Here is a 10,774-nt window from a genome sequence, read left to right as displayed (position 1 = left end):
ACAAGAGGCTTTACCCAACTGAAACTACTCTCTGTTTGGTGGTAAACAACTTGCTTGTGCTTATGGAAGAGGGGAAGTGTGGTGTTCTGATTTTGTTAGACTTGAGTGCTGCATCTGACACGGTGGAGCACAGTCTATTGCTTCAGGATTGCAAGAATATTGGAATTGAGGGTGGCGCGCTGGATTATCTGAGGAGTTACCTTGAGAACAGAACTGACTGTGTGCAAATAGGTAAATCGTTCTCCACTCATAAACTTTTGCAAAGAGGAGTCCCCCAGGGAAGTGTACTGGGTCCAATTTTATTCTGTGTTCATAGTATTGGTCTTTCACATTTCCTAAGAAGGCATGAGGTTGACTTTAAACTGTATGCTGATGATACACAGTTCTATTTGTCGCTGAGTGATGTGGAAAACACTGAAGATAAGCTGAGCAGAATTATGGAAGATGTTGGGAACTGGATGAATTCTAAGCAACTGAAGCTGAATGAGGATAAAACTGAATGCTTGATTGTCGGGAAGAACAAGGATCTCAGGAAGCTAGATATTTCCACTCTTCGGTTAAAAGATAGCACTATGACTGTAAAAAAGTCAGTCAAAGATCTAGGTGTGATACTTGACTGCACTCTATCATTCAAAGAACAGATCAGTCAGGTGGTGAGAACGGCAGGCTACCATCTCAGAAATATTGCATTTGTCAAGAAATACCTGGATGATAAGACTATGAAGATGCTTATATATAATCATGCAACTAGTAAGCTGGATTATTGTAACTCCCTTTATTATGGCCTTCCTAAATATCTGCTGAAGAAACTACAACTTGTTATGAACAGAGCTGCATTTGATTTAATTTCAGGATATAAGCTACGTACGGGGAAATTAACCTTCCTCCTCTTCATCGTGGGGCAAGAACGAGGAGGGATTGGGAGGAAAAGAAAGGGGAGGAGGGAGGGAAAGTTGGGGAGGGAGGGAAAGCTGGAAAGCAAGACTCTCATGTTTTTTTCATCTTTTCTTCTCTTCGTCGTATTTTTCTGTTCTCTTCCCTGATTTTCTTTCCTCCTGACTTTGGTAGAGTTATCCACAGCCTGAAACACAAGAAAACACGCCAAACAGATATGCCAGGAAAAAAACAATTATACATGTGCTCCCTTGCAGAGGTGCCAAGTCTTCATCCTCACCACCATCTATCTTCCATTTTCTGGCCCATAACTATTACAACGAACCATCAACAATTAACAAATATAACGAGAAAAACAAGTAAATTTTATAAATGGGGTTGAGGGGGTAGTTTTTAGGTGTACACTAGGCATATGACGGTGAAAATGTGGCCGCCTTGCATCGCCTCCTCCTCCTCCTCCTCCTTCCTCCCGGTCAGCTGATCCGAGGTGGACGGCGTTCCGCGTGTCGGCCAATTTTCTTGTAATCCAGGACGACACAGACGGCCATGGATGGAAGCAAGGTAGGTAGTCGTGTTATCAGGGATTAGGGCGGGCGAGGAGAGTTAATCAAGGCGAGACAAGTGATAAATAGCAGAAAACATGACAGGGTGGCGGCGGGCAGGGCGCGTGATGGCGATAAAAATAGTTATTTTATCATTATTATTATTTCCTAATCTACAGTGCCAGGGAGGGAAGCAAAGGAGGTGACGTCTTGTTCAGGGTTTAGGAATCGTCTGGACGGTGAAATAAGGCGTTAAACTTGGAATAATATGAAAAAATATAATTTGTGATGGATGGAGCTGGCTGTGTCGGCTACTAGAGTGTCTTGATTGCTCTCTTGAAGGTTACCTATGTCAATGAAGGCGTGGAGGAGGTGATTGTTGTGGAAAATAAGGTTGACAGCCTCGGGTGGCGGTGTCGTGACAAGCCTGCCAGAGAGGCGACCCAAGGGTGTGTGTGTGTGTGTGTCCTGAGGTGAGGAGGCAGGCGTTCAGGGGAGGACACTCTGGCAGGGGTCAAGGCAGGGGCTGTGGGCAGAGTGATGGCAACGGTGACGTGTGTGTGTGTGTGTGTGTGTGTGTGTGTGTGTGTGTGTGTGTGTGTCCTGAGGTGGGGTGAGGCACAGGGGCGTTCAGAGGGACACCCAGCAGCACGCAGGGCTGGTGTGTGTGTGTGTGTGTGTGTGTGTGTGTGTGTGTGTGTGTGGAGAGCGGGACACATGCTGGGGTGTTGGCTCTCTGGGTGTTATTCTATACTTTTCCTCCCTGGTGTGCCCCATGCCAGGGAGGAGTTTTGTGTGTATTCCCCTGTATTGTATTGACCCTAAGAAGAGGCAAGGGTGTAAACCTCCCTGTAGGTGAGGCCCCATTAGATTCATTTATTTATTTATTTAATTTTTATGTTGTGGTCTCTAGCGGTGGTAGGCTTTCTTGGGGGTGCCTGCATGGTGGTCATCCCAAGCCTGTCAAGATGCAGCAGGCAAGTGTTAGAGGTGACTGTGGCCGTTTCAAGACACACCAAACCCTCAGAAAAAAATAGTTTGGTTCAGCAGTGAGGTGAACCTGTGTTAACTCCCGTGGTTTACTGCACCCAACAAAGATATATTAGAAAAGATAGGGACACTCGGGTTGCAGAGGTTTTGACACTCTCCGGTTCGCCACCTGTGGGTGTTCGCACCTCCGTGATTTCGCGTCGTGATTTCGCGTGCTAGTTGTTTCGCCACTTGAAAGGAGAGGTTCTGCTACTCACCAAGAAAACCTATTAAAATTCTAAAAATGTTAATAAAAAACATCTGCATCCTTTAACCCGTATACAGTGATGTCCTTTGTTAGAGAAAGGGGTCATGGTAGGTTGCATTTTTTTTGTATTTTTTTTTTATTTGCCCCATAAAATGAGAAAAAATTGATTTCATTTTATTGCTTTGATATTATACGTATGTTGAGTGACAAATATTATCAATACAAACAAAATTAAAGGTCATATAATGGCTCAAAAAGGGAATTGAATATATACGTACTAAAAGCTTCCATAAGAGGTATGTATACTCTATTGGTAATAATAAACAGTGCACAGGTAAAAAATCTGAAAGTGCTAAAAACATGCCGCTCCTGCATGCTGCCTCTTCTAGTCTCAGTTACGAATCATTCATTGCCGCGGACGTTGGGTTAGGTCCAAGCCCAACTATTGTTGCTCAAGCTCTTAGAAATGCTTCAGTGCACGGGTCGCCATCCTCGTATCTGTCCCATAGGTCGGTCGAAGAGACGGCCATGCAATCGAGCGTTTTGGGTGGGGGAGCGTATTTAAACTACATACTCCAACCGAACGTTACATAACCTCCTAACCTGGACTACAGTAACCTTACCTAACATTACTGCCACAAGACACTTAGGCTGAAGGAACAATATTAACTCAACTAACCTAACGCACACCACAGTAACCTTACCTAACATTACTGCCACAAGACACTTAGGCTGAAGGAACAATATTAACTCAACTAACCTAACGCACACCACAGTAACCTTACCTAACATTACTGCCACAAGACACTTAGGCTGAAGGAACAATATTAACTCAACTAACCTAACGCACACCACAGTAACCTTACCTAACATTACTGCCACAAGACACTTAGGCTGAAGGAACAATATTAACTCAACTAACCTAACGCACACTACAGTAACCTTACCTAACATTACTGCCACAAGACACTTAGGCTGAAGGAACAGTATTAACTCAACTAACCTAACGCACACTACAGTAACCTTACCTAACATTACTGCCACAAGACACTTAGGCTGAAGGAACAATATTAACTCAACTTAATGTAACCTAACGCACACTACAGTAACCTTACCTAACATTACTGCCACAAGACACTGAGGCTGAAGGAACAATATTAACTCAACTTAATGTAACCTAACGCACACTACAGTAACCTTACCTAACATTACTGCCACAAGACATTTAGGCTGTGTGTGACAACTAGCTTAATGGTGTGTCGAGATGGTAGCATATAGTAAGGCGTGTTCTTTGGGGTGCCAACAGTGTGTCCGGTTACTGGTTTGGATGTCACGGCCTCAATGGCTCACGGCTGACACGGCCAGGACTCCTTCAAAGCTCCAGGAAACTAGTAGCAAAGAGTGGAGTGATCCAAACAACTGAAAAAATAGCCACAAATGTGTGTGGGAACCTGGGGAGTCGCTGGTCAGGAGTTAGTTATAATATATAGCAGAGCTTAAAAGAATATATGGCTGGGTTAGTTAAAATATACATATATGACTAGGGTTGAAAATATATGGCTGTGTTAGTTTAAATATATGGCTGGAGTTAGTTAAGAAACCTTATAATACTTAGCAAACCCAACACTAGGGTAAGGTGATTTACTCTCCGGTGCTAAATCTCCCACAGATATACTAATTGGACTTTGCCACACAGATGCTGGACTTTGTGGACCCTGGCGGCCATGGGGAGGTGTCCGTGGGCGCTGGGCAAGGCCGAGGGCGAGGAGTACAGCACACTGGATGAGGGGGACCATGGTAAGGGGTGGAGTGCTTGCTTCAATTCTCTGTTCAGTTATTTTCTTTTCCTTAGGCCAAAAGTTCAGGCTACCAAAAAGGATAATATTAGTCAAAATTTGTCCTAAAAAAAGAAAAAAAATTGCTGAAGTGCCATGCTCTTACTGATGAACATGAATTAGCATACACACACACACACACACACACACACACACACACACACACACACACACACACACACACACACACACACACACAGACAGACATGCAGACTCACCATTCTGATAGCCCAGTGGGAAAAGCTCTGCTGTGTGGATCTTAACCCGGTGGTAGCAGCCGGGATCATGTTTGTTAATGATCCCTCCAAGCGAGAAAAAAATCATCACTCACACAAACCATTTCATAATATATATCAACGCATTTGTGATCAGTTTATGCATCATCTAATTTTGTGGGTTTATATTATGGCAAAAATTTGGCCTGTCGCTGCTACACACGGTAAAGCCACACATTTGGCCCGTCGCTGCTACCGGGCTAAGAAACTACCCTTGGAAATAATCACAACTCCTATGAAAGCCTTGTCATTGTGTGTGTGTGTGTGTGGCCAATATTAATGTGTGTGTGTGTGTGTGTGTGTGTGACTTGTTTCTGTATTAAGGTTTCTCCTTCAATTCCTTTATATTTTCATCCTTAATTTCTATTACCTTCCTTATTTTATCCTGTGTTATTTCCACATTTTCAAATCTTGGGGCCTCTTTGATGTCAGCTACTGGTAAGTTTCCATCAGGTTCATTAATAAAACCCCAGCAAACTGTTCAGATAATATATCTGCCTTTTCTTTATCACTTGTTGCTTTTTCAATTTTCTCCTCATCCTTATATAAGTCTCCAATCCGTGATTTGGTTCTTGTCTTGGACATCACATATTTCCAGAAGATTTTGGGGTTCTCTTTAATATTCTTCGCTATTTCTCTTTCTTTGAGTTTCACAGCATTTCTTGTTTGGTGTCTAACCTGATTGTTTATTCTTCTGTACTCCTTCTCAATATCCACTGCCATAGTTGTGTTGTTTTCCTGTCTTTTTTTCTTTAGCATTTCCCATAACCGTTGTTTTCTCTTTATTTTTGACCACAGCTTGTCACTCATTGGCAATGACTCGTTTGTTCTTTTCCTCATCTTTCTATATCACCAATATGTTTCTTAGGTACACACTCTTCCACAACCTCCTGCAATTTGTTAATAAATTTCTTCCATTTGTAATCGACGGTTATTTCCTGTGACAAAAACTCTTCCCAATCTATATTGAGACGATTTTTCATAAGTTGATAGTCTGCCTTCTCGTACATGTACACTTGTCTCTTACTTCTGTCCTCTAGTTCGTGTGTGGCTACAGCAAAAGTAATGCAAGCATGGTCACTTTTTCCAAGCGGTGTATCTAACACAATATCATCTACTATTGAGTCATCATTGCTGAATATCAAATCAAGTGTATTGCCTGTGTTGCCTCCTCTTATCCGTGTTACGTCCTCAACATGTTGGGTGAAAAAACAATCACGTACCTTTTCAACAAACTGTGTGCTAAATTCTGTTGCTCCAGTTTCTGTGGTGTAGTTGTTCCATTTGACTTGAGGAAGATTAAAGTCCCTATTAATACTTTATATTGCACGCTGCTATCACTTACTTCCTTCATCAGCTGGAGCAAACTATTGTTATTGTCCATGTCACTGTTTGGACTTCTATAGACAGACATAATCAATAATTTTGCACCACAGCATACCATTTCAATGCCACAGTATTCATTATAATTGACCTTCAATTCAACTGTATTATATTTCATGCCCTTCTTGATATATATAATTAAGCCCCTCCCTATTTCATTGTGTAAATTTTGTTCAATGATATCATATCCTTCCAGAGAGTATTCAGCAGTAGTTCTGTCATACCTGTAGTGTTTTGGTTTAACTTCTTGGAGGGCTATTACCTGAGGTGTTCTCTCCATTTTCCCAGTCTGCATTTTAATTCAAGCCTCTTATCTAAACTAAAATATCGACGTTACTAAACATAATGAGAACATCCTTAATGTCTACTGAACTTAGTGTACTATTGTCCTTTGGTAGTTTATTTAGGCCGTGTTTGAGGAGGCTGAGTTCTCGGTCTCCGCTGGATTTTGGTATCCCCTTACTTTCACAATCCGTCTGTGCCATGGTGGCCCAACCACTATATGTTTCCCTTTCCTGCAGTGTACAGGTTTTTGCCTCATTCCATAAGGCTGCCTCGTGATCTCTCTCTCTTAGTAAGGTCATGGGTAACCCTCACTGATTTATACAAAGGGCTGGCACCCAAGTTTTTGAGGTTTTAATAAAGTTTTCTTAGCTTCAGTGTCTGTTTGTTTCACAAGAAGAGGCCGAGGTTTGGCACTAGATGTTCCCAATCTGAACACACGGGGAACCGTGTTTACTAACACTTCCACGCCACACGCCTGCATCATATCTTTTACATATCTCCGGTCATGGTCAATCTTTTCACTATTCACTGTAGATACAGACTCAGGTACACCATATATGACAATGTTGTTTTCTCTATCCTCATGTCTCACTTCTCTAAGGAATGAGTCACTTAACCCTGGTTCTGTCTTGTCCCTCACACTATTAACTTCCTGGTCACAGACTTTTGTTGTTGGTTTATGGCTTGTAATTGTTTCCTCCATATTAATCACTTTTGCTTCCAGGGACCCCAGTCTGCTACTTATATCCTTGGTTTCAGAAGCCACAAGACACTTAGGCTGAAGGAACAATATTAACTCAGCTAACCTAACACACACTACAGTAACCTTACCTAACATTACTGCCACAAGACACTTAGGCTGTGTGTGACAACTAGCTTAATGGTGTGTCGAGATGGTAGCATATAGTAAGGCGTGTTCTTTGGGGCGCCAACAGTGTGTCCGGTTACTGGTTTGGATGTCACGGCCTCAATGGCTCACGGCTGACACGGCCAGGACTCCTTCAAAGCTCCAGGAAACTAATAGCAAAGAGTGGAGTGATCCAAACAACTGAAAAAATAGTCACAAATGTGTGTGTGGGAACCTGGGGAGTCGCTGGTCAGGAGTTAGTTATAATATATATGGCTAGGCTTCAAAGAATATATGGCTGGAGTTAGTTTAAATATATGGCTGTGTTAGTTTAAATATGGCTGTGTTAGTTTAAATATATGGCTGTGTTAGTTTTAAATATGTGGCTGGAGTTAGTTAAGAAACATATAATACTTATGGAAACAACACTAGGGTAAGGTGATGTGCTCTCTCGGTGTATAAATCACAATTATACTAATTGGACTTGCCACACAGATGCTGGACTTTGTGGACCTAGCGGCCATGGGGAGTGTCATGGGCGCTGGGCAAACTTGAGGGCAGGGAGTACAACACACTGGATGAGGGACCATGGTGAGGGTGAATTCTTGCTTCAATTATTTTCCTTAGGCCAAAGTTCAGGGTACCAAAGGATAATATTAGTCAAGTTGTCCTAAAAAAGAAATAATTGCTGGAGTGCTATGCTTTTCGACGAACATGAATTCTTTACACACACACACACACACACACACACACACACACACATGCAGACTCACCATTCTGATATGAAGTGGAAAAGCTCTGCTGCGTGGATCTTAACCCGGTGGTAGCAGCAGGGATCATGTTTGATGTAATGGTCCCTCAGGCGAGAAAAAATGAGAAAAAATCATCACTCCCTGCGACCATTTCATAATATATATCAACGCATTTGTGATCAGTTTATGCATCATCTAATTTTGGGAGGTTTTATATTATGGCAAAAGAATTGTTACATTGCTGCTACACACGGTAAAAGCCACACATTTGGCCCGTCGCTGCTACGGGCTAAGAAACTACCATGAAATAATCACAACTCCTATGAAAGCCTTGTCATTGTGTGTGTGTGTGTCTGGACGTCAAAATGTTTAAGAATCTGGCCCTCAACTTCACCATTACTTATACCCTAATAATTTCTCACCATCAGTCAGTTACCACCTTTGCCCCTTCAGGATGGTGCAGGGCTCTCAGGAGATGGACAAGCAGGAACAGGGGACCAGAACTCACAATGGTGTTCTTCATTGAGTGTGTGAGTGCCTGTCGTCACCATGAACACCTGCTCGGAGGCACCAAGTAGGTAGATGACGCTACTGGAAGTGACTGAAACAAGGGAGGGCTTTGGGGAGTGAAACAGGGCTTGGGAGTATCTGAGGTACAGTGAAACAGGGCTTAGAGAGGGAGCTGGGGGAGTGAAACAGGGCTTGGGGAAGATATATGCTCAGAAGCTTGCTGGGGGTGTCTGAGGTTGGAGTGAAACAGGGCTTACATAAGATTCCCTAAGTTGTGTGTGTGTGTGTGTGTGTGTACTGCCCCTCACACAAAGGCATAAAGGTGTATATATATATATCCCTACATTTGATATACTCATTTATTTAGTGGTTTGCAAGGATTTGAATTTTATGTTAAATTTTACTCCCCAACAAATTATTTTTATCACAGGGACAAAGGTCTGTACTAAATGTCTGGGTACTCAGTTCACCTATTTGAAAAGCCTCTCATTAGTACTTGTTGGGGTGTCCATGGGGTGTTTACGGGATGCTGGTAATAGTTTTAACACGCCCTCTGCCTTGAATGGGAAAAATCACCCATGAAAGCCCTGTTAATCTTCACTGTGGCCTTGAGAAACAGTCTCATAGTAGAAGCTGAAACTCTCATTATAAGTTTGCTTTGGGTTTCCACGGAGTGTTTTGGCGATGCTGGAGATAGTTTGACCTGACTCCTGCACCTTGAAAGGAAAATCACCCACTTAGAAATCCTGGATAATTTTCTCTGTGGCCTTGGGAAACAGTTGTAATGAGGATATCCATTATGTATAACAATATTGACCTAAAGACATTTTAATTCTTTATTTTCCAAGGCATGAGTGACCCCAAACCCTCACTTCAGGACCCGTCATGCCAGTCCGCCCTGCAAGACTGCCTGGTCAAGATGGGGTCCAATATTGCTACTGAAACTGCTTGGCTGGCTGGCCAGTGCCACAAGTTGGTGGTGACAAAGTAAAGCCCTCCACTTGACTACTACAGCCTGATGGTCTGGATCTCATGGTAAAGGTATGATGGGCTGAGAGAGAAGGATGATGATGTAGCAAGGTAAAGGTTCAGTTTATTTTGCCCTGCTGCCAAGCAGGTGAACTTTTGATATATGCAGTTTGGAATGTCTGTCCAACTTAAGGTGTCTGAATTGCAGTTTAGGGGAAGGGGTTAACTTTCTTTTTTCAGCCTATGTTAAGAAGCAGGGAAAGTGTAGAAGTGACAGGACTTAGAGGAAAGAGAAGGAAAAGGAATGTCAGTTAGAGAGAAAGGGAGGGAAAGGAGAATATGGATAAGGATGGAGTGAGAGAGAAAGGAAGGAAAGAGAAATATAAAGAAAAACTGGAAATGAAAAGGAAAATAAAGAGGAAGGAGAGAATATGCGAATGCAATAGATGGAACAGAGAGAGAAAGGAAAGAAGGAAGGAAAGAGATATATATAAAGAAAAGATTAGGAACAAGTAAAAATAAATAAAGGATGAGGAGGAGGAGGTGAGAAATATATACAAAATAAAGATGGAGACAGAGAGAGAGAAAGGAAGAATATTCAAATAAAAGATTGAGAGGGAAGAGAGGAATGGTCATCTGTTTTGTCCCCCTGCTAGTTGAGCACTCCTGGTCGCATGTTCCTGGAATCTCTGCGGGCATGTGGTCCCTGAGTGAAGACGCTCGGCTGTAACTTGGCAGCGTAACCACAGGCTGTTCTGGAAAATACTCTCATTGTGATTCCCCCCACTCCCAAAATTACCTTAAGTGTAACTCCAACTAAACCTTACCTAACTTCCTAACCCTAACCTCACCTATCCTGCCCTGCTCCAAGAGTACAGACTTGGGAATATATCTCCTGGTAACCCCATGTCTCATGGCCTGCAGGTGTGTGGTGACCCAGGCTGTGGAGGGTGGCTGCCACACTCCCACTGCTCCAGCCACTCACAGCTGTTGCTCTCAGGGAGCCAGACACCATCTGCTTCACTCCTGCCCAGACTTTGCCACTCACACCCAACAGCTGCTTTCATCTTAAGGAGTTAGGACTGTGATTATTATTATGTGTGTATTAATATTATTATCGTATTATTATTATTATTATCATTATTAGTTGTTAACCAAGAAACAGATGACCCTGCTGAAGAAGCCTGCTGGAAAGAGTCAAGGCACCATAAACCAGAGATTGAGTGACATTGTTATAAATTTTAT

The 10,774-nt window shown here is 42.6% G+C and overlaps 1 long non-coding RNA gene across 1 annotated transcript; it reads left to right on the top strand.

The window, feature by feature from the left end:
- Positions 1 to 1,335: 1,335 nt before the first annotated feature.
- LOC126989269 (uncharacterized) lies at positions 1,336 to 8,583 on the top strand. The gene is made up of 3 exons (XR_007743143.1): positions 1,336 to 1,455; positions 4,370 to 4,470; positions 8,504 to 8,583. It is a non-coding gene; the product is annotated as an uncharacterized LOC126989269 (long non-coding RNA).
- Positions 8,584 to 10,774: the final 2,191 nt, after the last annotated feature.

The sequence above is a fragment of the Eriocheir sinensis genome, unplaced genomic scaffold (genome assembly GCF_024679095.1).
Source record: "Eriocheir sinensis breed Jianghai 21 unplaced genomic scaffold, ASM2467909v1 Scaffold1119, whole genome shotgun sequence".
Classification (NCBI taxonomy): domain Eukaryota; kingdom Metazoa; phylum Arthropoda; class Malacostraca; order Decapoda; family Varunidae; genus Eriocheir; species Eriocheir sinensis.
The sequence above is the reverse complement of the archived record's forward strand: the minus strand, read 5'-3'. Positions and strand labels throughout refer to the sequence as shown.